At 37.9% G+C, this 27838-nt stretch overlaps 2 long non-coding RNA genes across 3 annotated transcripts in view; both read left to right on the forward strand.

Moving 5' to 3' along the window:
* The window catches only part of LOC101747535, a 75973-nt gene that overhangs the window by 37263 nt on the left and 10872 nt on the right, over positions 1-27838 (forward strand). For both annotated transcript variants that reach the window (XR_005857457.2, XR_005857456.2), the window contains exon 3: positions 14352-14503. This is a non-coding gene — a long non-coding RNA (uncharacterized LOC101747535). The remainder of the gene's footprint in view (positions 1-14351; positions 14504-27838) is intronic.
* Positions 2866-6231, forward strand: LOC121109593. The gene is made up of 2 exons (XR_005857458.1): positions 2866-3147; positions 6031-6231. It is a non-coding gene; the product is annotated as an uncharacterized LOC121109593 (long non-coding RNA).

Here is a 27838-nt window from a genome sequence, read left to right on the forward strand (position 1 = left end):
TCCACTTTTTTTTTTTTTTTTTTTTTTTTTTACTCTTTCTAATGCTTTCCAAAATACCACCAGTTTCAAAAGAGCTGTTATCATGTTGGGATGAACTCTTATGAGAATGTCTTACACAAGGCTAAACATAGTGAAAGCTGAATTCATCTTTGGCCTTCAACTTAAAGTAAATGTGTTTTATGTTGAGGGCAATCTAAAATGTTTATTCCACGTACATAGTTTCTGAGGTGTATCATCAGTTTGAATCTACTGTTCATATCAACTCTGCTGTATATTTTCATTTCTCAGCATGCTACATCCAAGCGCGTAATTTGTTAGCATTGTTGGCTGCACACATGTATTGTTCTGATTTAGCGTAATAACTGTTCATATTTTCTACTTGTGAGACAAATGAAGAATGGTACAGCTTGTGAAATATAAGCACGTGTTTTAATCAAATTTGAATGATATCAGTTTGACTGCTTTATACTGGTATATTCTTGTATCTAAAAAGTAGTAAGCTTGATAGATCTGTATGCCAGGACTTCGATGTGATATTTTTTCCTACTGTTATTATTAAGGATACATAAAACAATCTTAGTATGCTGCATTTTTCAAACTACAAATCTCTTACTGTATTTCCATTTTTGTGAAAGTTCAAGCAAAGTGCCTCTACGTGATATGTGACCATAACTTGATTCAGTTTTGTAATATGTTTGTTTTGCTGTAACATGATTCTCCCAGTGTCCTGCGGGCTAAAAGTACACACATCACAAGGGATCTGAGGATAAACAAATGATCAAGAAGTGAATATTCTGAACTGAAAACACCCTGCAACAGGCCCCAACACATTTCAGTTTCATGACCTAGATAATTATGATTGTCAGAGAACAGGTAAAAGCTATCTCTTAAAAAGCTAAGTCATACTGTCCGGGAATATGTAAAGGCAATATTAACCTTCTGATTTACATATACAAAAAACAGTCATATAGAAACATCTAGAGGGGCCTGTTGTAATGTCAGGCCTTTATCAGAAAGCCACCTCCTCTACCAATACTTAACTGATATCTCGCACTATTGAATTTAATTTGGAACTACTGAATATTATTATAATCTAGATTGATAAAAGTGCAAACTTTACTAGGCAAAATAAAAACTTTCCAGGATGTATTGCTGCATACAGAATAGACTTAAGGTATTATACCTAGCATTTAACAAAGCTTTCCTTGGATTGGCTAGCATCTTGGTGGAAGACAAAAAGAATGTTTTGACAGAAACTTAGGCCTTGACACTGATATATTATCAAGGTTTTACTTGAACAAACACATCTTTGTTTCTGTAGTACTCAAGCACGTAATACTAGGGGCAAACAGATATCTGTTGGAAATGAGGTGTGAGTATGACCAGTATCCCACCTGGGACAGTCCTGACAGTCTCCTCCTTCCACCATCTTCCCTTTTCTTGGGGGAAGAGCATATTTGTGTTGAGCAAAACTTCAGTAAAAGCTTAGAAAAAATTCTTGTGGAAATCTTGACAAAGGGGCTCATCAGCAAAATGAATGAAGGTACTGGCAGTGCACAGAGACTTCCATGAAAGACACTTTTTACAATCATTCTAATGAGGAAGCATTGTTTCTGAGTTAATCTCTCAGATTACTCAAATTAGTCCACCTTTGTCTCTGAATAGGGCTGCTACATCAGGTTAATTTTGGAGGCTAATGATCAATAAATGTACATTTAATTCATAGATCTCAGTGAAGTGGCTGTTTTTGAGAAATGTTTTACAATCTCAGTTTTGTAGGTGAGATAATTAAAGCAAAAAAGATGTCAAGGTGTTAGTAAATCAGCAACAGAGGCAAGAAAGGGAAGACAAAGTTCTCTTGATTCACAAAAGAGCATGGCTACTGGGATCTGAATGAATTTTTATAGAAACTGGGTCTTGTGCGAAACTTAAATGAACCATAAAAGGAAAGGTTTCAGTTATAATCCAGCATTTCCTCCTAACTCCTCTTCAAATTGTCTCACCTTCACTCTGCAGGAATCACAATCCTGATGATGTTTTAAAATCCCCTGCTGTTTATTTCAGTTGCAGAGCAAAAGCAATGCAATTTAATTATGAGACCAGTTGTGCGCTTTAGAATTTAAATGGAGAATATCACACACTTCCAGACATTATCCTCGTGGATTGCTGCAAGTTTAAACAGAGTGTTTGTTTGCGGTAATTTTGACTGCTCCTTCACAATAAATCTAGCGTGCAATTTCCAGCAAACTGTGCCATAAGGGCTTTCCTCCCGAGCCAGTGTTCACATCTGCGTTTTTGTCTTTCACCATTCGTAATGGACTTCTGTTTCATTAGTTTGCCTAATCCCTCGCTGAACTCATTTGCAACATTCTAGAAAGTTCTGAGGTAACCGAGCTGCCTGGTTATGCTCTGCATTAAAAGAATACTTAGTTCTGTTTGCTTTAAGCCTGATCTTTTTCATCTGGTGACCCTTAGCACTTCTGTTATCAGGAGCAGTGAGTAGTCACTTGCTGTTCGCCCACTGAATGCTGCTTTTTCCTTTTGCAGGTTTCTGTTGTATCCCTTCCGTCATTCCTTTTCCTGTCTGCAGTATCTACACAAAGGTGCTGTTGTTATCACTGCTGATTTTTCTTTTTCTAGTAATAGCACATTTTTGAAATGCAGATAAGATCATTCTGAATTTGAACACATTAGTTATATATGCTGTGATATAATGATCCCTGTTTTGTTTTGTACTTATTTGCTGATGTCCTATTGTCCTTCTGGCCACAAATGAGCACTTTGCTGTTTGTTTCCACAGTGAGGCTAAGACCCCTTTCTTAGAGTCATAGAGACCATTATGATTCTCACACATGGTAACAAATGAGCTAGCTCCAGTCAGGATTGCTCATTCCAGGTGTTTACTGAATTCTGTCAGCTATTTTATCACATAGTTGCTAACATGAGATCCTTCTTCAACTGTTTGCAAACTCATGAATGTTTAGAGAAAAAAGGAAATAATAGACAAGTGAAAACTGTGTAACCCCTTAAAGATTAACTTCCCTGCACATACAGTCAGTTGTATGTTTCTCTTCATGCTTGGTTTCCTACAGAGCTTTCTGGACATGGGCACAGGCCTTCTGTTAGCTCCTATGACTGCTGTGCAAGGTATTGATTTTTATTTCTCTCCTCCATAAGTCAGCTTTTTCTCTGCCTTTCAATTGGTCATCAGTGTGAGGTGTCAGTCTGTGGTAGGAGAACACTGACAGGTATAGTTTATGTTTTAGCCACCAGGCAGGCTATTTCGTAGCCTCTGAGGAGTTTTGGGAAGTATTAGATCCGTGTAGAAGTTGGTGTTGTCAAGGCCTTGGACCTAGCTGGCTAAAGCTACCTTAGTACCAAGGTAAGTGATAACACGTCAGGCACTGGAACTGAAGGTGAAATGCATCACAGAGACAATAAAAAGAGCAAACAAAGAAATGGTAATATGAGATAAATTTCAGTAAATTGAAGTGTGGTGGGTCTATACCTGTTGCTTTGGAAAACCGTAATGGTTTGACAGTGTCAAGCCAGCAACAAGATATTGCCACTGAATACACCAGTATGATGTTTTATGTAGTAGGAAAGAGATGTTTTCAAGATCATCCTATATTTTATCTCAGTTCATGGAGACTGTGTATGTGCAACTTACCTGTGGCTGGTATGGTGTGCCTAGGAAAAGGTGTCTTCTGCAATTTGAGATCCTTCCCCAGTGCTTGGCACTGGTGAAGCCTCACCTCAAGTAGTGTGTTCAGTTTTGGGCACCTCAATACAGAAAGGACATTGAGGTGCTGGAGCAGGTCCAAAGAAGGGCGACAAGACTTGTGAAGGGCTTGGAGAATGTGCTCTAACGAGGAGCAACTGAAGGAGCTGGAGCTGTTTAGTCTGAGGAAGAGGAGGCTGAGGGGAGACCTTATTGCTCTCTTTCAATATCTGAAAGGTGCTTACAGTGGGAGCGGGGCTGGTCTCTTCTCACTGGTGACAGGTGACAGGACAAGGGGAAATGGCCTCAAGTTGTACCAGGATAAGTTTAGGTTGGATGTCAGGAAAAACTTCTTTGCAGAAAGGGTTGTTAAGCACTGGAATAGGCTCCCCAGGGAGGTGGTTGAGTCACCATCCCCGGATGTGTTTAAAAACTGTTTGGATGTAGTGCTCAGCGACATGATTTAGCGGAGGGTTGTTCGAGTTAAGGTGGTATGGTTAGGTTGCGGTTGTTCTTGATGATCCTGAAGGCCTTCTTACCTCAGCAATTCTATGATTCTGTGTCTTGTGACATCCCACATAGTCTCCAGCTTCCTTAAGCTCTCCCATAGATCTTGTGTTACACTTGCCTCAGCCACCCAGAGGTGGCGGATGTGCAAATCAGTGTCCTTTCCAGTATGAGTGGCTGTGGGGATTGATCACTTGACAAAAATTGTTTGAAAATATGTTCATTTGCAGAGAAGACCTGTACAGAAACAAAGGTTGATGATGACTCCACGGAAAAGTAAATCATAATTGAAGGAATGTTTTTAACACTGGATGATTTCTGTGTTAACGTATCCCATTTATATGAAGTAGCATATATTTGGCAAGAATGATTTGATTTCGTATCATTTCTCTATCTTCTCCAAAAGACTGTCATTGTACTTTGACAAATTTCTTTTTAAGTTGTTTTTAATCTCAAAATTGAACAAAAATCTTCAGATCTAGTGAGTAGTTTTTCTACCTTAATAAGAAGTAGGAAGTAGTACTAATGAGCATGAATAGACATGCACTTGACTGGAAGTTCATGTGTAGTTCTTCTGAATTTTCATTGTGACCTTTCTCTTCTGAGCATGATGCAACATTTTCCCACAGCTGCCCTAACAAAGAAGTCCCTTCAGATTTATTTATATCTTTGTGTAAGTATATAAGATGCACAGCTTTGAAGACTACTGTTCAGTACAGCTTAAAAACAGAAACACTTTTTAACAGTTGAAAATAATTTCTAGTCACTAAGGGCCTATCATAGTTTGTATATCAGAGGCCTGGCTTGTGGGCTTTTGGGGTTTTTTTTGCCAGCTTTTTTTGCAAGGTAATAACTTTTGGCCCATATGTTTCAGAGGGTGATCAGAAGGCTTTACTGCTAAACTTCTAAACTAGACTGAACAAAACAGGATTTCGGTATAGCAGCTTACTGGACTCAATCTGTTCCATCAGTTACTGTTAGTGGGCAAAAAAGGCATCATTAGAATAAGTAATGTGACTGAAGTTACCTAATTCTCTATCTTTACTAACTTCAGACATGAAAGATTATCATAGAATCATTTGAGTTGGAAGGGGCCCTTAATGGCCATCTAGTCCAACCCGTCTGCAATGTACAGAGACACCTACAGCTAGATCAGATTGCTCAGAGCCTCATCCAGTCTGATCTTGAATGTCTGCAAGGATGGGGCTTCCACCACTTCTCTGGGCAACCTGTGCCAGTGCCTCACCTTACAATAAAAAACTTCTTCCTTATATCCAATCTGAATCTCCTCTCTTTTAGTTTGAAACCATTTCCCTTTGTCCTGTCACAACAGACCCTTCTCAAGAGTCTATCCCCTTCTTTCTTACAGCCCCAGTTTAGACATTTATATTTCAGTAACTCCACGGTTGACACAAAACAACCTTTTTTTGTATGTCTCTGCACAACTCAAACCACTCAATGGTTTATATAACGTCAAGCAATAGAAAGAACCTCAGTTATGACTGCTATGGACTCTAGAGGTGATTTATTTTGCAAAGAGTGGTGAAAGAGGGTTTCCAAAAAAAAAAAAAGACTGTTGTACTACCGTATTGCAATATTTGTCGTAGAGTTGTTAGCAGGGCTCCTTTTAAGTTTACTTTTTGTCCAAGTTCTTATGAAGAACTTCTGAATACAGCATTAGTTTGCATTATAGAGCCTTCTCTGTAAAGAAAATGAGAATTTCAGAAAAGGAATAGTATTTTTGTATGTAGGTGTTGCAAGTTAAGTTTAAAATCAGATTTATTTTCCCCCTATGATTTCAGATAGTCTTCAAAAATAGGCATGAACTACTAGATCCATTTTACTGAAGAGAAAGCTGGAGTACTGAGAGATTCAAGTTCTCAGCAAATCTGACACCAACTTGAAATTTGAGTCCAGATATCTGTCACTCCAAATCTGTGTATTTGTGCAATTTGTGACAAGTCTTGAGTTTGCTATTAAGAACAACAATGAATAGCAGTTACTTCAGTGTCTTCATTTACTGTTCTTTTTTTCCTGCTACTGCCTCAGGAAGCAAAGTCTGACAGGTATCCGTCTTCATATCAGTAACTTATTACTAGAAGCATAGCTGAAGTCAAGAGCCATTCTGAAATAAGAGTGGCAACAATCAGAACTTCATGTCAGCTACGAAAATAATCTGTATATTTTCTTTACAAAGCATATTTTTTTCTATAAGAATGCTTTTGCAACTAAGAAAACAATACCACAGGGAAAACATTTGTATTGGAATCTCATCTAATGTGCTTCAAGAATACCTAAGATGTTTGCTGAAAAGATTTTTTAAGAACATTCCTGTAAATTAATAATTAACTTCTTAAACAGCAAAAGCTCATCGAGATCATGACCTATGCCATGAATTCTGAAAACACCATACAGCAGGAATAGAACAACAGAAACTGGAAGACTGAACAAAGGATATGAAATATGAAATTTATATGATACATAAAACTGTTGAAGGGGCTATGGAAAAAAAAAAAAAGGAATGTTATGGTGTAGTTTTTTTCACAAGATGCAAACAATTAAAATTAAGCTAATGAAATTAAAGCCAAAATACAGTAATAAGGATAACCTTTTGTTTCCCCCCCCAATTAAAAAATTAACCTGCCTACAGGAAAACAGTAGAAGTAGATACAGAAACAGATACAATCTATTTTGTTCTTGATTGTTTCTTGATATTGCTAATGTGAGAAATTATGAAATCTATTTACACACTGAGAAATAAACCTTAGAATAACTATTTGGTAGGACAAAAAATAATATTTTACTTGGTCTTTAACCTGTACAGCCGGTTTAAAAATAAGTATCAACTCTAAACTGTATTTAAAAAGCTTAAATTATTTTTAAATAAATATATTTGTCTATACTTCTTCTGAGAGCTTTTCTCAGAGTTCTTTTCCAACATAACATGTCTGTCTTCTCAAGTACTCAGCCTCTTAAACAGAGTGAGAGGGCGGTGTTCAGAATTGGATGAAACACCCACTTTCTGAGTGGAAAGTGGTATCCAAGAGCTGATACCTTCTCTCTTGCAATCCTCTGACTTGATGCCTGGATGGAGCTTTTTGCTTCTAAACTTTGCCCTGCTTCAAAGTCTTACTAATATCTAGACATAGGTCATTAGCAGCTTACTCACTAGGAAAATGATTTTTACATTACTTCAAAATGCAATAACATTAACAGGTCAGGTTCTTCAAATCATAATTGTGAAAGATACTGAACTTTGTATAATCTCTTCTAAGTGCAAGGCATTGATGGCAGCATACCAAGATACATTTCTTTTTTTGAAAACTTGCAGAAATCACTTCCTTTTACTTTGATATTTTTGCTTTGATTTTGCACTTTTGAGACACTTCTTTTCTTGCCAACAACTTAATAGCTATGTTAGCTGGGGTGTGACGTTCAGCTTCAAAGAGGAGATGTATGTGTGGTTCTCCTTGGAGGAAGAACTCCTAGGCTTCTTGCAGGCAGTAAGAAGTGGGACTGGCATCTATTTGTATGTCAGTATCAAGACAAAGCATTTGATACTGCTGCACACCATTACTCTTCCTGTCTTCCACCAAATGTGGTAGGCTGTAATTTCAGAAAAAATCGAACCTGGAAAGGGTTTGAAATAGTCCTTGCAGCCCTCAAGCCACCTCTCCTATGCAGTACTCTTTGACGGAGTTATAGATCTGACTTGCCAGTGCTATAGAACTGGTCTTTACTTACCTCTGGAGAAAGGAGATTAGAAGTACTATTTCCTGTTATCGGAAAAGAAAAGTGTAGTCTGACACCAGGCCTGAACTGAGTGACCTGATGACTTTCTCTAGAGATAAGAAGTGGGAATACTATCAGTAGTGCCAGGGTTCACGACAGAGGAGGGAATGGGTTTTGTGTCAGAATGATGTTGTTGAACAGGAAATGTTTCTGCTCTACTGTAGGCTGAGACAATTCTTGATATATATTTTACCATTCCATTTCCACATGGCCCTGTGGATTTTCTCAGAAGCTGGTAGTACATAATGCATCTACAAAAAAAGAATTATTTGTCAATTCTCTTCTTAAGAGACTATCTTTCAGACTGAACTGTGAAGTTCCCTCTTGAGCACTTAGGAGATAAAGTAAGCATGCATAAGTCCTACCTGTCCACTTCAATATTGTTCAGCTATTGCTCTGAATTTGAATATTCTTCTGTGTTTCATGGGTGTTTTTATTGTTGTGTTTTGTTTGTTTGTTTAGGGGGGAGGTGAGGAGTCTTTGTAAAAGAAACAAGAAAGTCAGTTATCATAATAGTAGTGCTGTTAAATAAGGACCATGTGTTTGAGCTTATAAAAAAGTAAATAATATTTTTAAATGGAAGATAAGATTTAAAATAAATTTTAATTATAATATATAGAGAATTATAATTAGTAATATAATTTTATTATTTATATTAAGGAATTTAGAAGTAACTATTTTGACAGCAGATGAAATAGTTATGTATTAAATATGAATATTTGCAATGATGCCACAAATTCAAAAATTATAGCAAAATATTTTTCTTGGTGAAATTATCTGTTTTGCAAGGCACTCATTATTATACTATATTATTATTATACAATACTAAGGCAGTTTAAGTATATAAGCAGTAAGCTAAATTCTGTTTCCAGCTGCATTTCTCTAAGTTTAAGAAGGATCTCATTCATATTGGAAACATGCATACAATCATGTCTTTGAAGAAAAAAACAAGGACAACAAAAACAACAACAGAAAAACAGTCAACTTGGCTACTTCACAGCAAAGTAGAATATCCTAGAATTAGTTGTTTGTAATAGAATAAAGAGTTAACAGCAGCTTAAATGTAAGAACTAATGCTATATGAATATTACAACAGATTCCTAAAAAATTACAGAAATCACAAATTGATTATACTGTATTAATGAAATAAGATCTCTCTTAAAAGAATTCTTATGTTTCTGTAAACCATAATAGTGGAATTCAAGACATTCCTTCCTAGAATTCTGATACAGTTTTTACTGTTCCTTACCCTTTATCCATTATGTTCTATTCTATTAGGATAGCCAGCTAACAATGGTTATAGTAGCAGAAGCACATATAGCCTAAGAGAAAGTGAGACCTAACCTGAAGTCAGGAAGTACACAGAAATGAACTGATGATGTTCTTTACCACTGAAACATAATTGCCAGTATGTTATCACAACATCCATAGTGTTGTATTATCTTTAATATAGAAGAATTCCGTGTGTAATTGTTCGTTAGTGCCTAGGCATACAGTGCTGTATACACTTATAAATGCTTAGTAGACAGTTCTGCAAACAATGAAGGAAAGCTTTCTGAGTTTCTTGGGTTATCTGACTAACTGAATGTATATCACAAACTCCTTTCCAGAAACAGGAGGCTCAGGAGAGACCTTGTTGCCCTCTACAATTCCCTGAGAGAAGGTTGTGGAGAGGTGGGGGTTGGCTTCTTCTGCTAGGTAACAGCGGTAGGATGAGAAAGAATGGCCTCAAGTGGTACAAAAGGAGGTTCAGGTTGGATATTAGGAAAAACTTCTTCTCAGAAAGAGTGGTTGGGCATTGGAACAGGCTGCCCAGGGAGGTGGTGGAATCACCATCCCTGGAGGTGTTGAAGAAATGTGTTGATGTGGGACTTGGGGACATGGTGGGGATGAGTTGGCAGTTGGACTAGATGGATCTCAGTGGACATTCCCAACCTTAATGATTCTATGATTCTCAATGCCAAAGCTTTAGCTCTTCTTATTTACATCTCCTAGTAACACGGTTTTGTTTACTGAAGAACATTTTTCCTCACAGAAAATAATGAATTATTATCATTCCTTGAAAAAAAAATACAGAAAAAATATGATATATCAAATAAAACCTTTTTCTTCTTCAGAATTTTTATTTAGGAAAACAAATAACATTAAAACTTCTGTCACAGAGCCTTTATCTGGGAATTCACCTTTTAGAGTCGCATGCGGCTCTACTGGCTTTCTTTAGCCTGAATACTGTATAAACAGGATGGACTTTCCCCTGCATACTGTTTCACTCTTCACATGAGGGATATTTCTTCTGTCATCTGCCTTACGTGCAGTGCAACCTACGTACCCAACATTTTCAGCAATTTGTGTGCTGCTTTGCCCTAAGCCAGCTCTGTTCTGGAGGTGCTGTGCTGAGGTTAATATAATAAGCCCTTCTGAGAGCACAGAACTTTTAGAATTGGAGCTGCTCTGTCTGCCTTGGAAAGTTTGCCTGAAAGGCCTGCAGGCAGCCTAGCTCTTTGCTAGATGGTATGCAAGGCCTCAGTGTAAAATTTATTTCAATATTTCAAGACCCTACCCTAGAGGGTAGGAGAACGCAAAATTTAGGGTGTGTCAACTATTCTGGTTTAGCTTTTAATCATGTTAACATTGCTCTTTCCATAACTCATGTCACTTTGTTGCTATGAGTTTGGCCAGAAGCAGAGCATGTGTTCTGAACAAGGTAAAACTTCACACCTTTTGGCTTGGAAGCTTGTAAAAAAGGACAGGGTCACAGAGATCTTATACAATCAAGACAGACATGAGGAATGTGAGCAAGAAATAATTTAATCACTGTTTCTCAAAATATGGGAACTTGAGTCAGCCAGTGGAATTATTGGATTTAAAACTGAATTAACTACTTTTTTACACAATGTGCTATTATGCTGTGAGTTCACTCCTCATCCAACTTTATGAGGGGTAGAAGTGTACGTGGGCTGTGAATGTGATCATGTACATTTATTTATAAAGAATAGGTGAGCTGCAGACTTAAAACCCTTCTGGTTTGAATATGGATTCAGAAGGCCAGACATGACTACTGGAAGGATATATGTGGACGTTTTTTTCTTTAAGCAATTGCCCCAGATCTTCAGTTGATGACTTTTGGAGAGACAGCTTAGACTCAGCAGAACAATGCGGCACTCAGTTCTTGTGCCCTCTGGATCTTTCTGCTGCTCAGACCGGCACAGTCCTTGAATGGACCTCTGCCACTGCTGGTGTGGTCCCACAGCAGAGAATAAGCTGTAGAGCCAGACCTGCCTGCCAAAAGAGAAGGTAAACAGTGATAACAAGGTATATAGCTACATTTAGAGATCACGTGTACTCAGAATTGTATCTTTTTAGGTTGGTGGGGAGGGGAGATCTAAGTGAACTGTGATCATAAACATAAATACCTAATGAGAAAAAGACGTGATATGCCACTAGCATTTTCTCAGCTCTCCCTGTTTAAGCTAGTGGAGAATGGGTTAAAAATTGGCACTACTAGATGACTTTTTGGTAATAGTTATCATTTGTGCATTCAGGGTATATATTTATTTATCATAAGCATATTCAAATATATACATCCCCTTGAATTCAAAGAGTGCTCTGGTGCTTTTAAAATCATTAGACATTTTCATTTGTAGATACGGTGGAAAGACTGGATGAATGAAGATTTCTTTGTGGAAATTTATTGTCTTTTCTGCATATTATTTCTGGGATTCTATTATTAAATATCAAGAAATGTGTTGTCTGTGTTATGAAACACATAATCAATATTAGCCCTGAGAGCTTATTTTTAGATTAATAGGTGAGATTTAGGTGAACTAGGAGCATTGGAGTTTAAAGCTGTGATCTGAAAGTGGTGTGATAATCACAGAAATAGCTCAAAGAATCTGTCTCTAAAGAAGTTATGAGTTCTGAGACCTGCTTCTCTCAAAGCAGTGAGATCCCTACCTCCCTTGCCCTGCTGGGGCTGGGACGCTGAGCAGAGTGATGTCTATTCTGCTGTGACTTCTGAGCTTGCCAAATTGCCAATTGCATGGACAGCACCTAGACTGTCACAAGCTCTGTCAGGAAGGGGTGTGTGTGCGTGTGTGTCTACTTACTGGGCAGCTTACTGGTAAGAAAAGGTTACCGGTAAAATACAGTTGCAACACTTAACCATGAAACAGAGGACAGGCACTGTTTCTCTACTTAGCCTGAATGTACTCCCCTTGCCCTGAGTTTGCCTTGCCTGCAGGGCTGCCACCTGTGCTGAATGAAGGCATTCTCCACTTCTTCTGGCAGGTGGAACAATTCAAGAATCTAACTGTACCGGGAATCACAGCATGCCACAGCTTAGAGTTTTGTGTAGTAGTTGTGTGCTATGTATTCTTGGATTCCAGTTCCCATGCACAGGATTCTTTCTGTTTTCATTATCTTCAATTTTTATACATTTTACTCTAAATCAACGCTTGAATAAAGACCTCTAATTTTTGTAAGCATTTAATTTAAACATTGAAAGGAAATATAGAAATATGTGCAAGAAGAATCAGAATTATTCTTTGAAGTGTTCAGCACTTGCAAACTACATTAAAAACAAACAAACAAAATCACTATCAAAACCCAAGTTTGCTGCACAAAAATATGTTTGAATTCTATTTTCTGTTTTACTAGTAACCATTAAGTTGTAGAGTGTGGCACATAATAAAAATGGAGTTGTATCTTTTACAATGTGACAATGTACAGTCCTCATTTAGCTGCAGAATGTGTTCTCATTCAGAATTGGATACAGAGGTCACACTAGTTGGAGTGGATGACAGCAGAAATGCACAGAAAGCCCTCTGTTTCCATGTATAACCTTCTACTGATGAGTAGGGCAGTAAGGCAGTGGCAGGGCCCCATGAAATGTGCATATATACATGTCTTTGTTTATGATTTCAGACAGACCTGGAGCTTATCTTCACTATGGTCTTAGACTTTCCAGCTGTTAGCCACCTGGATATAAACTAATACTACTGTGTCTGATACCAAGCATAGTCACATATTTGTATAAAGACATGCTATGCATGTATTAAGGTCCCTTACATCTATTCTAGGCAATGTCTGCTCATTTGACAAATTCTCTTTTCCGGAGAGAATGAGACATTCAAATACACAAAATGAAGCCATTAAAGCTTTAAGCTTTTAGTAACAGAGGTCTGGACGTCTGTTGATTGAACAGCTTTAAATAAAAGCAGAATGAAAGGTGAGCCTATGAAGAAAAGGTCCGAGGCATCAAAGTCACCCCTGTAAGCAACTGAGGGTACTGTTGAAGAGTAAATGATATTACATTCAGAAAGATCAGCCACCCCTGAGAGAAAGAAAAATGTAATACTATGGAAGACAATGTAGTCAAAATATTAGAAGAAGTGTAGGAGAAAAGTGTGCTAAAAGGCAGCAAAGAAAGCATTGTACGGTCTTCCGTACCCCATTCTATGTGGGGAAATAAAAGGAGTTCCGAGACTAAAGCTGAGACAGGCTTCATGCATTGGTTTCTGTAAAAATGAATTTTTGTTTTCTTTTCTTTGATATTCCAGAAAAATGTTTCGAACTTCAATTGGTTACATTACTAACAGTGAGAGCAGTTCTTAGCCTCAGCAGTTGTTTTGAGAGGGCATTACCAGCAACCCTGTCCATTGGCTCACTTCTTGAACACGCTGTAAATCTCTACACAGAAATATGCACGTGGCCTACAGATGATAACTTGCGTTTAAAATGAGGGCAAAAAGATGATTATAGGTTCAGATCATTGATGCCAGGGAGTTGCAGGAAGCCATCGCTCCAGTGGTGCTGGCAGCAGCAGCCACTGTGTGCTGGGCAGATCATCAGGCTTGCAAGGCCCCAGGGAGTGTCTGGAATTTCTGAGAAATTTCTGACAAATTGTCCAGCTGTGAGGTAAACAGCTTCATGCTATGCTGTGTAATGAACTGGCTCAGCAGTACAGTTTGAAGGATGGAATGGGGCTATATCTTGCTGGGGAATGGTCTCTGGTAGTGTTCCTCGGTTTAGGTCATCTAGCCCAAGTTGCTGACAGCTTCAGGTCTATCCAAAAGTTAAGATGTTTTTGAGGGTGTTACCTAAATGCCTCTTGAGCACTGATGGCCGTAGGGCAGTAACCATCTCCATCAGAAACTGTTCCAGTTTTTGGCCACTATCACAGTAAAGACATTTTTCTTAATGTTCGGTCTGAACCTTTCTTTTGTGCCACTGCTGAGTGTCCTGCCAGTAGTGACCAGGGAGAATAGACTGTCAACTCCCTGAGAGTTTCTCAGTGAATATAATATAGTTTCATGTGTTTTGTTTTATGAAGGTGATTGCATGGGGGAACAGATTACCCAGAGCAGATGTGGATTCTACAGCCCAGTTTTTTCAAAATCCTGAGAAACCTGATCTGAATTCAACGTTAACCCTGCTTTGTGGACAAGACTGGGTGAAATGACCTCCTGAGGTTCCTTCCAACCTGTGAGTCTGTTTGCTGTATCCTCACCCTGCAATTCACTGTTGCCTTAGAAAGGGGTAAACATAGCAAAATCACCTTTTGGTGGCAGGTTGTCTTACCCACTGACATATCCCCTGTAAAATCAGAGGTATCTAAACTCACACTCTGGCATGATTCTGGCAGAGCCCTGCTCTGGCACAGGGGAGATACTGAGAAATAATGCAGGGAAGCCATCACTTCCTTGCCTTTGGGCAGATTAGCTCAATCCAAAACAGACTCAGCCACTACCTTGGCCAAGCCAAGCTCCTTTGTTCTGCCAGAGCACTGAACCTCGACTCTATCTCTGCCTGCACCAGCTGAGGGAGGAGAGCAGTGGGACAGAGATGCTTTCAATCCACTCAATCACAGCTCCAAGCTGCTCAGACAATGGAGCTGTGTCTAGACTAGCAAGCAAAAGGTACGAAGGCTGTCATGCAGTGGTGCAGCTGTTTAAATGGACAGGTTTTGGGTCACATTAATTCAACAGCATCTAAGCAATTGATGAAGGGACAACATGTGGGCATGGGTTACAGACTGATATTTGAATTAGATTCTCATAGTTGTCTTTTTTAACCTTAATGATTCTATGATTATGTCTTCTCTGTTCTCTTAATCAGCTAGAATGAGAATAGGATGTGGGTCTTTGTTGTTGTGTCTGCACTGAATATTGTCTATGGAATGTTAAATGCTCCCAAAAACAAACAAAAAATCAAGGGAAAATAGCTGTGTTCCTTTTTCCAGTAGTGCTTATTCTTGTTGGTTCTCATTTATGTAATAGTCACATAATTCCACTACTTAGAGTTGTTTTTAGCCAGATCTTAATTTCATTGCAGTCCATAGAGATTATTTTTTTTTGGATTGCTTCTCTGTAAAATGTCTGCTACAGGAGACTAGCAAAATCAATTATTGGAAACTGTAACAGAAGCTTCATGTCAGTGCTGGCTGCACATCTGTCTAGCAGTCCCATCTCTCTCCAGTGATTCTTCTCTGTCAGAGAGATATGAATGTTGCTGTACCTCAGTACAGAACCAGACAGAAATAGACGCAGTTCAGAAGCTGTTAAGAGTGATAATTGGGTAGATTTTCTTGTCATAGCTATCTGATTATGTAGAATATAGCAGATGTTGTGACTTTGATTTAAGAGGATACTTTGGCAGTACATATCCTTGGTAACCAATGCTGGTGGCATGTCCCCAGAGGAGAGAACAGAAAATAACATTAAGTTCTCCTGAAATAATAACAACAAAAACCAACACCTAAACCCTTAGAAAAGGACTTAATGGAAAATGAGATGTCTGTTCCTTGTCAGGTATAAGTGTCTAGACTGGATAAGGACTCTGAGACTGTCACATGTGAACAGAAATTGTTGTGTCTCAGATGGTAAAACCTGAAGCCAAATTTTCAATAGAGTTAAGTAATTTACTTAAGCGGTTTCCATTTCAGAATGTGGGGTAGCGAAGTCACATACTCTCTGGAATTACTTCTCAGTGCATGAAAAGGCTCTGTTCTTTATTGCAAGTTAACACGTAAGAACATCTGGGCTGAGAAAGAAGGTTAAGTACATAGATTGTATTGCAGGCACAGCATCTAGACATTTTACCGATGAGCACTTTGCACTATGAATTTTGCTTAGTCGCATGGCTTGTTTTATATGGGGCTAGTCCAGAAATGTCACCTAGATTTGTCTGGGAACAGTGTCAAAAGTTTTTCCTTCCTCCTTCCATCAATTCCCTGAAAAAGTATCTTCACAACTTGCAGCTGCTCTTTTGTGTTTACCTTTACTTTACTTTTACTTCCCTAAAGCCAAAACCTTTGCATTTACTGTTGCCTATGAGACCATTGTTATATTTTTTCAGTTGAAACCCAGAAGACATTTTACCAAAATCTCATTTTTCTCCTATAAAATATTTAGATGAAAAAAAAAATTGTTTAGCTTCAGTTTTTATGTCTTTCTTTAAAGCATCCTGTATTGATTGGCTCTGGTATGTGCATCATGCTAGGTTCTGTAGAGGAATACTATAGGAAAAACGTATGCTCCTTCATAGCAGAAAAGTTGTCTAACATTAGTCACATTTCAGACCAAACTTTTGCAGCTTCCTTTTGGAAATAAAATGAAAGATTGATTATGAACCAAAGGCAGAAAGAAGGAAGAGCAGGCTCAAACAGTAGTATTCTTATAAAGGAAGAGGGTACCTTGTCTTCAGTCTTGCTAGAATTACACTTACTTCTCCTTTCCTCACTAAAATATTGCCTGTAAATCCAGGTATCAGACATACAAAACTATGCCCATAGTATAAAAGATTCTTTGCCAGTGATGTTTTCTGTTTTGATAAGGTTGAGGTTGCATAGAGAGTGGGAGGATAATGATGATCAAAATGGAAATCTGCAAACAATTCAGCATTTCTCCTTACTTTATTTTTTTCTATTATTTTCTAGAAAATATAGTTGCAGTGATAGATGTTGACTTTTAGTTTGCAGCTAGGCTGATTTTTGTGCTTCTAAAAATATTTTTTCCACCATTATACAAGGTTTCTTTTGGCAAAAGGAAGCACTTCAACTAGAGTGAACTTTGGGATGTGTCAAAATGTAAAGCCTGTGGGGCCTTCTGCAAGTTATGTTGCTTTTGCAAACGTGCATAATGCCAGCTGTGCAAAATGTCCCCTTCTGCCCGAGGCTGGACAGGAAACTGCACCCTGTCTTCCTACGCTGTTTGGCTCTGCTAATTCATGCTTGTGATTGCCAAGTCTGACTACTGCAACACATTACGTTGAAAAATGAAATTGTTAGCCAAATCAATAGTTCTGAAGAAAAAAATGAAGTTTCCAGAGTGGTCTCAGGGCTTACCCTAAATGCAAACTAGTACTTCCAGGTCCATTGTTAATGGGAGACATGTCTATTCCTAAGCTGCCTCTTGGCTTTTGCATGAGCAGTCTTCCAGAAATCTAGGCCAAAAAAAGTGTTACTTATTTTCATGCTCTGTACAACCCAGCAAGGAACTGTGGCCTTTCCTGTATTTGTGAGGGTTTTTGGTTTGTTTATTTCTGTTGACCAAATATATGTCTGTGAATATTCTTCTATCACTATCACTGACACGGTTGACTGGTCCTATTTACTCTGTAAAACTGGGCCATGCTGTTTCTCGATTGGTGCATCCCCAGCTGAACATCGTAGGCGAAACCTGGAAGTGTTAATGTCCTCTTAGTCCTTTACCTATTCAGTGCAATGCCATGTTGTCCCAATTTGCCCTATGAAGTCTGCTGAGGCCCATAGTCATCTGGGTGCTCTGTGTTAGGCAATAGTAAGCCATGTCATCCTGCACAGCAATTATTTTACAGTGAATCTACTTTCTCTAAAAGTGTTTGTATGAAAACCTATCCAAATAATCATTCCAGTATGAAATAAAATTGCAAGGAAGAACACTAAGAAACAGTTAAAATATTTTTTTGACTATTTGAAATTTTGTGTCACCATTTTATTTGCGACCCTTGCTCTTCTTTTTCTTTTATGTTCTGTGACTGATTTGTACTTTTTTCTTGCTGCTGCCAAGAACCTAGTTGTTAGTGTTAGTTAAGCTAACAGCCGCTTTCAGCTTATTTTCTCTCATACATAAAAAAAACTTTTACTGAATATTTCTGTTTAGTTTCTTACTCTAAAAAGCGTTTATACATGTCTAAATAGGGCATGTGCAGATACAAAGGAAGTAGGTTGAGACTTGGAGATGGTAGTCAGTTTAAATTGCTGTTTTTTCATACCCTAATCTATTCTTACCCACTGCTTGTCCTCACCTCCTGCTCCCTACAGAACAGCTTAATTTGATCCTTTAAGCTTTCACTATCCTTCACAGTCATCTATAGAAAGTGTGCACAGACGTGTTTTAGAGTAGTGTGGCATAGTTACTTGTGTCACAAGATATTAAACGTAGTAAAGTATGACATATACTTAGAAATATTGTAAGTTTGTAAAGATAACTGTCTTGGGGACAAAAGCTGAATAAAATGACACCAGGCTAGTATTTTGTAAGAACTCGGCAGTCATTTCTCTGGGAGTTCTCAATTTTGTCAGTGTATGTTAAGGTACTTTATTCTGTAACCTGAGTTCTCTTTCACTTGAAACATATTAGAATTTGAACAAGAATACTATAAAACAAAAATTACCCCCATGGCAATTAAGTATGATGAAGGAAGTGGGGTAAAAACAATTATAGTATAGTCCATTTCCAGTTAGATTCCTGCTTCAACACAGGTACTTGCTTTGTTTTGTAGATAATATTGATAGATAATCACTTTGTTTTTCTAACTAGTGAAAATAGGGGACACTAACTATCAAACAATTACTATGGAAATGTGTTTCAAGAAACCTTTATTTCCACTATCAGCAAAAAATAAACTGAATACCAATGTGATACTCTTCTGCCTATGAGTTTCCTTCAAATATTGACTGTCTCTTGGGTATATCATTTAGTCAAAATGATAGCAGTAGCTACTGTCACACTTCCTGAATTTTCAGTCAAAGCCTTGTGCCATAGTTTATATGTGTACATAGTTTATATGTGCACACAACTCAGGAGACCTGCATTATTTGATTGATGCCTGAGGCCTGGTATCGTAGGAAGTTTGACATAGGAAGAAGGCAAAACTGGAACACTGAGATACAAATTCTTTAAAGTTTTTCCTTCTCTTTCTCACTTTTTTTTTTTTCCACTCTAAAAAGATTCTTTATCTTGTTTAGATCATGTTTCTTTTTTTTAGCAGTAATTTTATGGAATATCAGTGTCCTACCCATCTTGCCTTGACATGGACCACAAGATCAATAGAATGTGTATGAATAATACACATAATGATAATCAAGATCAGTGGAATGCGTATGAACAATAATTCCCACACTCAAGTAAAGTCACATAAAGTGAATACTGATCTTGATGTACCGTGTGAATGCCAATGCCACAGCAAGAATTTTATGGTGATTTTAGCAAAGATATCTCAGCCTTGAGCTTGCCAGCTCAGGTACAGACAGCTGTGCTGCTGCCATGGCATGAAGTGTGGTGCAAGCTGCCAACTCTCAAAATCTAAGTAAATTCAGACAAGACTAAACTGCACCCATTTCTTGGTGTTACAGCTGTACGGTTAGCAACAACTAGTACACCTAGTGCAAAGCTAGTTTTCAGATTTTCTACGTGACCTGCCGTCATCTTTTCTTGCTGCACAGACATAGTTCAAAGTAGTTTAACACCTTGGAGGATTCATTACATCTGTTGGTCTGTTTTTGCTTTTTATTAAATTTTAGAAAGTTAATTCCATATAAGATGAGCTTCTCTGCGGCAGGTTGTCTATTTTATGAGTGCAAAGGCAAAAATACACATAATGAAATAACTGGAATGAGCTCTCTGCATAAACATGAAAAGCAGGGTGTGTTTATTAAAGTACAGATCCAGATATTTCTCTAAAATCTGTAGTGTCCTGTGCACCATCCTACTCTTCTCTCCCCGTCTCTGCTGGAGGTCCAGATTGTTGACCTGAAGGTGGATATACTGTTTCTGTAAAATGCTTTTTTCTTTTACTGTTTGTAGCTTGGATCTTTGCACAGTACCTGTTACCAACAAAAATCCAGGGAATATTGAGATGATTGTGCTTTGCTGCTGAACTTTACTTGCTGGGGATGGCTATGGGCTCACTGAAACATATATATTTCAAATGTCACTGATAAAATGACCTATTTCTGTTCTGTGAAAACTTTTATTGTCTTTAGACTTGTTTATTAGTTTATTTTTTCTCTTTGCCTTTCAGCATATAGATTGCTAAGAGTGCAGAGTAAAAGACCTTTTCTATTGCTATCTACCCCACATCTTACTCTAGGGAAGAAAACCATGTTCATCTAATTTGTTACACTTATGTTTTTCTTGACTGATGAAGTCTGATACGCAGGCTGTGCTCGTTCATGCTCTGCCAAAGAAAGTCTTTTTTTATTGTTTCCTATATCTCACTGTGAGGCACACATGCACACACACGCACAAAAGTATGTCTGCTTGCAATTGTCTCACTGTTGTGATTTAGATTTGAATGCACATAACCTTTTAGAAATATACTATTCACCGTGTCATCTGAAAATAACACTGCAGTTCCACTGTTGCCAAACACTGTCTTTCATAAGACTTGAGTAGTTCTGATGACAGCGTTTCACATATTCCCAGAGCACAATCTTTCTGTGATGCTTGCTCCTATACCTTCTATCACGTTCATTTTCTAGCTCCTTTCAGATAGTGTTAACTATACTTTGTGAACTTTACATGGGGATTTACTGGAATCCTGGAATAACACAATGCTTTAGATATACAAATGTACCTAATATTTCCATAGCAGCACCAAAATAATTGGCTGCAATATGTATGAGGTGGTTTATGACAGCAGATTCTCATGCTATTATCCTGTTTGCTTTGGTGTTTGTCTTTCCTGCATTCTGGTGATATCTTCTATGGCTTATTTAGTTCCTACAGGTGCTGTACTGCTAACAATTCTCTAGCAGTCTACTGTTGTTCTCCTACCATTGTTTTCATTCCAGATATTTCAGCTCTTGCTCCCTAAAATTTTGTAGTGCCTTTCTGCTAACTTTCTTTTTGTCCTCCAGTATTTCAAGATTTAGCAAAACAGTCATTGACCAGCTTCATTCTATGCATGATAAGGAAACATCTTTTGTTACAGTTCTGTATAGATCTTTCTCTTAGCCAATTGAAGGCTGTACCCCTTCAGGATCTTCTGCAGTGGAAAGACTCCAGCTGCCCCTTTTCTGATTCTAGGATTGTGATAGTTCAGACTGAACTGTATGTGTTGGGTCAGAAGATGTGTATCAGGAGAGTCTCTGTGTCTATGTATATAATTAATGCAGAGACTGCATAGCTCCAAAAATCTGACTTCAGGAAAACTCAATGGGAATAAAAATTGAAATAATGCCCACGTCATCTCCACTTAAAAGGTTCTCATGGATTCCTTTTTGCACAACTTTATTTTGGCAACAGAGGAAGGAGACAAACAAAGGAGAAAAGTAGCTTCCTACATACACCAGGGTACACCAGAATAAACCAGAACTAAGCAGTAGCTGAGGAATGAGAGAAAAAGAGGCAGTATTGCACAAAGCTAGTGCATCATGACACCATGCAAACAACTTTATGTATTTATTTATTTATTTTGCCTTAGCATGTCCCTCTGCGCTGGTTGATTTGGGCACGTTTAAAATCTAGATTTCTGCTTTTGGAATTGGTGAGGAGCACATCAGTGACTTCTGCCAGTAGAAAAGCTGAATATAGAGCAGAATGTAGTCTACAGCCAGTAATATCCACCTGCTTGCTCTTGAAGCCAACTGGTAAGGAACGAGGAACTAACAGTCCACAGGAGAGTGAGAAGACAATATTATTAATCTCAGGCAGAGAAGGAGAAGGGTGAATGACAGAGAAAATGACAAAAAAAAGAAAAGAAAAGAAAAGAAAAGAAAAGAAAAGAAAAAGGCCTTGCTACAGAAATATGGAAATCATTATTCAAGATTTTAGGTGCCAAGTTTTGAAAACAGCTTTAAAATGCAGCTGATCAATAATATGGGATGAGGAGCCATAGCTGAATGAAAATAAAAATGACATGAAAATAGCTATTAAGGGCTTGTAACTTAAGTAGTTGTAATTCTATCACTGAGATTTCTTTGTCATGACAGTGGTGCATTTCCTTACATACCTATCTCATCTAACTCTCTGTTCTCTGCTGAGTCAATATTGAAGCACAACGTGTTGCCATGAGAAGATCTGTCTGAGGCAGCACCAGAGCAACCATTTGTATGTGTAGGGAGTATTACAGTCTTGAGTGTTTGCCACAAGTTTTGGGGATCAGCCATTCTTCTGTCTTTAGACAACTCGAGTTTCTCACCATCTCTATGGAGATTCTTCTCATTCATCCAAGACAGATGACATCTGCTTGTTTTTTCATTCAGGTTTCTGCCATTTCATGTCATCACTCATGATAACTCTGCTAGTCAGTGCAAACTGCCTTCTATTCTTTAGGTTTCCTTTTGACTCTGTGTTGTTCCTGCCCATGTGCCCAGTCTTTGATCACCTCCCCCTTTCCTTTCTACATTGATTCCTTCCATTGGTTGGAAAATGGCACTGATGCTAAGATGCAGAGTCACTGTGTCTTTCTACACTGACATTTTACTTTTGCAGACACTGGCCCATTCCCTTTGAAAAAATGAAGTGGTTTGAGAGAGTCATCCTAAATCCCCAGTGACCTTTTTTTTTGCTCCTAAAATATCCTGTCATTTCTCCCAGTAACTATTCAGAATTAAATGCTTCCTCATACAGTTTCTTGAGACATTTTGTCTCCAGGAAGGTCATACTGAAAGACTGACCAGGATAGGGAAGGTCCTTCTCTTAAGGACTTTTCAGTCATATATATAATTCAACTCACTCAGTGCTTTCTACCACCCTGGGTTTCTTTCTGCATCATAGTAATGATATCCTTTGTATTTGCTTCATGCAACCTAAGTAAGCAAGCTGACAATAGATTGACAAATTCAGCCTTTCCAAGTCTCTGAACTTTTAAAATGAGGCTAATGTTTTCAATTCAATTCTGCTTGTTCTATTAAAAATTTGTCTTCAAATTATTTCATCATGATTCACAAACAGGAATTGCTTGCAAATGCTGGTGCATGGTAATGGTACATTCATGCCTTTATCAGATGTGTTTGATTTTTAAATTCCAGGGAAAAATACAGGAACAGTCTTGAAGAAAATTGGTTCAATTCTTTCATCATGATTAATTTTGACAACCTACTCTAACTAGTTGGATTATAAAGTGAAATACATAATCTCTCAATTTTGTTTCTTTGACTATGGTTAGTAGCCTAAATTTAAATAAACTTTTTAACTACCTTTCTGGCAGCTGAAGAAATGAGAATGGAGAACAAGAATCCAAAAAGGAGCTTGGAGGCTGCTGCTGGGTTGGTTCTTCTGACATCTTCCTGGCCATTTTTCAGGAGAGCTCTGTGTGTTCTTCTGAGTGTCTGACTCAAGAATGATTTCTATGAAGTGTTTTCTTCCTAACCTGCTACTCCTTCTCTATTAAGAGTACTGAAAAAGCTCTCATTTACTATAGTGGGAGTAAAATTGAATCCTGAATGACTAGCTTACAGATTCTTGCCTCTTTTAAATTCATTCAGTGTTGTTTGGGATACTTTCTTGAAGGCTTCAATTTAAAGATTTTCCCCTTCAGGAGGTTATATTGAGCTTCTCACTGTTATCACTGGAGTAATATAATTATCTATTTCATCCTTCCATGAGAAAAATTGCTTTTCAGAAAATTGGTCATTCACATCCATGAACGCTATGAAAGAAATAGAGTGAAATGGACTCAGGAATGTAAACTTGCTGTCATTATGTGCTGCTGGCAGTGAAATGCATCATGATTTAATTTGATGAGTCAAATTAGAAACCCAACACAGGTAAAAATGGCAAACATAATTATGAACTATTTCATTCAGATTCTTCCTTTTCCTTTCCCTAGCTTTTACAAAATAAACAAACTAAAAGAAACTCACAGCCAAACAAATCAGAAACTTGGAGAATTTGCAGAATCTGGAAATACAAATAAGGATGTATTTTGATTGAATACATTTCAAATTTTCATGATATAAGGATATTTCTACTCAAACTGTTTTTTGAGTACTCACCCTTATCTGTGTTAGCAGTGCTGAGTGATTAGATATGTAAGACCTAGAAGCACCTGCATACGGACATTTTCCTGCTGACTGAACCAACCCACTGCAAAGTTCTTATTATATCATGACATAAAGGAGGCAAAAAAGGAGATGAAGAAAGTATCCTCTGTTTTAAACAGTAAGCTGATATCTGGGGAGATTCTCTAACATATTGAAAACTCTGGTTCCTTTGCTTCCTCATCCTGGAGAGATTTAAACCCACCTCTCCTATAAGTGCTCTGGCTACTGAGTTGAAGAGTTGACCATACTGGGCCTTGCTCCTTTCATGCTTCATCACAAACGTCTGGATGCTTCTTTTCTGAAGTAAGGATCTTCACTAAAATCAAACTCTTTCCTGTTTTAAGGAATTAGATGCCAAAGCCTCAGAAAGAGGACATGCCAAGGCATAAGTTTCACATAACTTCAACTCTCTGTACTACACTCATTGCTTTGTAGATTTTTTTCTCTCCAGTCTTGCTTTCCCAGCATGGCTGCAGATTCCACTGGACAAGAAGGTACTTGAATGCCAGATAGTATAGTGCTCAGTGTGGAATTTATTTTCTTATCATTGAGCTATTTCAGATCAATGTACACCTTTGAAAGTTCTTCCTTTCCAAAAAACTCCTACAACTTCTCATCTCTTGAATCACTTTCAAATATGCCCCTTAAATATTTTATTTCTCCTTTTAATAGAGATGTAATGAAGATCTGCGGTAACATTTAGAAAACCTTCAGGCATACTAGCACTTACATCTGGCAAACAGAAGACTGCCATGATATTTTCAGGTTTTAGAATAGTACCAGGTAGAACAGTATTTGGACTGAAGAGGATTAGATCACCCTGTCAGATAGGACAAGGGGTACATTGTTTTAGCCAACACTAATAAGTGGTATCACATTAGCGGCAGATAACTGAAATGTATTAAGATATTGTTGAAATAAAAATGAGTCAGAAAAGGATATGGGGGCTAATATTTTAGGTATTCTATATATGAATTCTGATAAATTTATTTTTGATGGGTCATCTGTAAATATTCAGGCACAGCTTTTGATAGCTATTGGTAGAAAGTTCATTTTGACCATAGTTCCCATTTTATGCTTCTACACCTTGCCTTTTTTTAGATATTCTTTCTTATGATTAGCACACTTAGTGTGCCTCATTGTTGCTCATACATTTTTCAGTAATTTCAGCCAACTTCGAGATTTTCCGGTGTTTTCCTAAATTTGTACACAGATACCATAATTTCTTAGTTTCTTCTAACCCTGGATCTGCTCAGATGATGAGAATTGAAAGCAGCAAAGCTTTGACAATATGAAAGCATATTCATTAAATTGCAGTACTTCTAAGTTATATTACCTCTTTCATTAGTACTGCATGAATGATTGCAATTGGGGGATCAAAGGTTCATAGCTCTGTGTATTTGGAAATCAGGATTATCTTTCTTTCCTAGAACATCATATAAATCTGAATGTAGGATTAAGTGACTGAAGGATAAATTATTCCTAACTGTATGGATTTAATGTGAGGTGTCCTGAAAACCAGGCAGAGATTATACTGATTTTCTGCACAAGAATCTGGGTGTAAGTGGCACTGATCATAATATTCAAGAGGTACATGAAATACGCACAAAATGCTAAGGAAAAGAGATATTCTCTGTGTATCATACATGGTGAAAGCCTTTCACATGTGACACCAAGAGATGTGCAGAAGAATAAAACAACAGTATCAATACCCAAGTTGCTCAATTGGAGCAGGAAACACTGTTAGCATCCTTTGATACCCACTGTCTTTGGGGAGGTTCATATTTCTGCAGGGAAGAAAATGTAAATGAATGATATCTTACCCAAATCAATGAAGAGGATCTGGAATGGGAAAAGTTAACTGTTTAATATAGCATGTCCAGGAGTACTGAAACAAAGAATATATATTACAGGACTAAGTAATTGAAGCTAGCAAATGAGCAAATTGTATGGTTATATGTCTCTCTGAACAGACTCATCAAATCACTGGTAATGCTAAACTTAAAAGGTTTGTTTATGCCCCTGTACTCGGCACTGGTGAAGCCTCACCTCAAGTAGTGTGTTCAGTTTTGGGCACCTCAGTACAGAAAGGACACTGAGGTACTAGAGCAGGTCCAAAGAGAAGGGCAGCAAGGCTTGTGAAGGGCTTGGAGAATGTGCCCTATGAGGAGCAACTGAAGGAACTGGGGCTGTTTCGTCTGGGGAAAAGGAGGCTGAGAGGAGACCTTATTGCTCTCTTTCAATATCTGACAGGTGCTTACAGTGAGAACGGGGCTGGTCTCTTCTCACTGGTGACAGGTGACAGGACAAGGGAAAATGGCCTCAACACATCACCATCCCTGGATGTGTTTAAAAACCGTTTGGATGTGGTGCTCAGCGACATGATTTAGCGGAGGGTTGTTTGAGTTAAGGTGATATGGTTAGGTTGCGGTTGTTCTTGATGATCCTGAAGGGCTTTTCCAACCTGAGCAATTCTATGATTCTAAGTTTTCCTGAGCAGTATTTCAAACGTTTGATTTCTGACCACTCTACTCACAATAGGTGCTTTTTCACGCACAATAAATCCACTTCACTGGGCTCACCTTCTGCGTGTTCTGTTTCCAGTTTTTCTGATGTAAGATTCAGTGGTCAGAAACTTTTGGTTTCAGTGGTCCATTAATATTCACTATTTTTTTCCACAATAAAAGTAGGTTTACTGTAAGCAAGTCACCTTTTGTTTTTCTCCTATTATCATATCACTGGTGACAGTGAATTATATATGAACATTTTTCACCTCTTTCTACAGATCGCCGTGGCTCTTTTCTTGATCATATTCAATTTTCAAAGCTCTTTTTAAAATACAAATATTAACAGTTGCTTAGTTATCTGAATACTAGTGTGGCTAAACCCGCAGCTGAAACTAAGTTCACCTTGCTGCTACTGATAATTGCTTTTCCCTTTATCTGCCTTTAAAGCATAGTGTGACCCCTGACCCTACAGTTGAGCTTTTTGTCCTCTCTCCCATGAGAGTGGTTTGATGTCTCTCCTTAGCCTGATGGCTAGTATATTTTTATTGGACAGCTTGTTCAAACATTTGAGCACGCATGCAGTCTAGTTTGCTCTTTATGGTTGACCACTTTTTCATTTTGTGTGCTCTCAGCTTATATGATTTGTTGCAACTTTCCCCGTGAATAATATTGTTATCCAGCCAAAACTTGTTGCCTTGTTCCTATGAAATCTGATCAGTTGAAGCATGGGCCACAGGACCTGGCAATCACGGAAAAGCAGAAGTGCACCAATCCAAGCTATGACACATAAACATATATATATATTTTTCATCTTTGCTTATTTTTGTTTCACCTGAGCTTATCACTGTAGTTCACACTTTTGGTAAGACAAGATAGTATTGCAGTTCTTGCTGGAAATCCCTTTAGAGAAGGAAAGCAGCCTACGGTTTCTAGACATTATTAGCAATCTATTTCTTAATAGATGTTTCTCAGTCATGGTTTTTTGACCAGTAAAGTATGTACAAAGTTATACTGTGTAGAATTGGCCTCTTGGTTGGTATATCACACGGCACAAAATAAAAT

Source organism: Gallus gallus, chromosome 2 (genome assembly GCF_016699485.2).
Source record: "Gallus gallus isolate bGalGal1 chromosome 2, bGalGal1.mat.broiler.GRCg7b, whole genome shotgun sequence".
Lineage (NCBI taxonomy): Eukaryota > Metazoa > Chordata > Aves > Galliformes > Phasianidae > Gallus > Gallus gallus.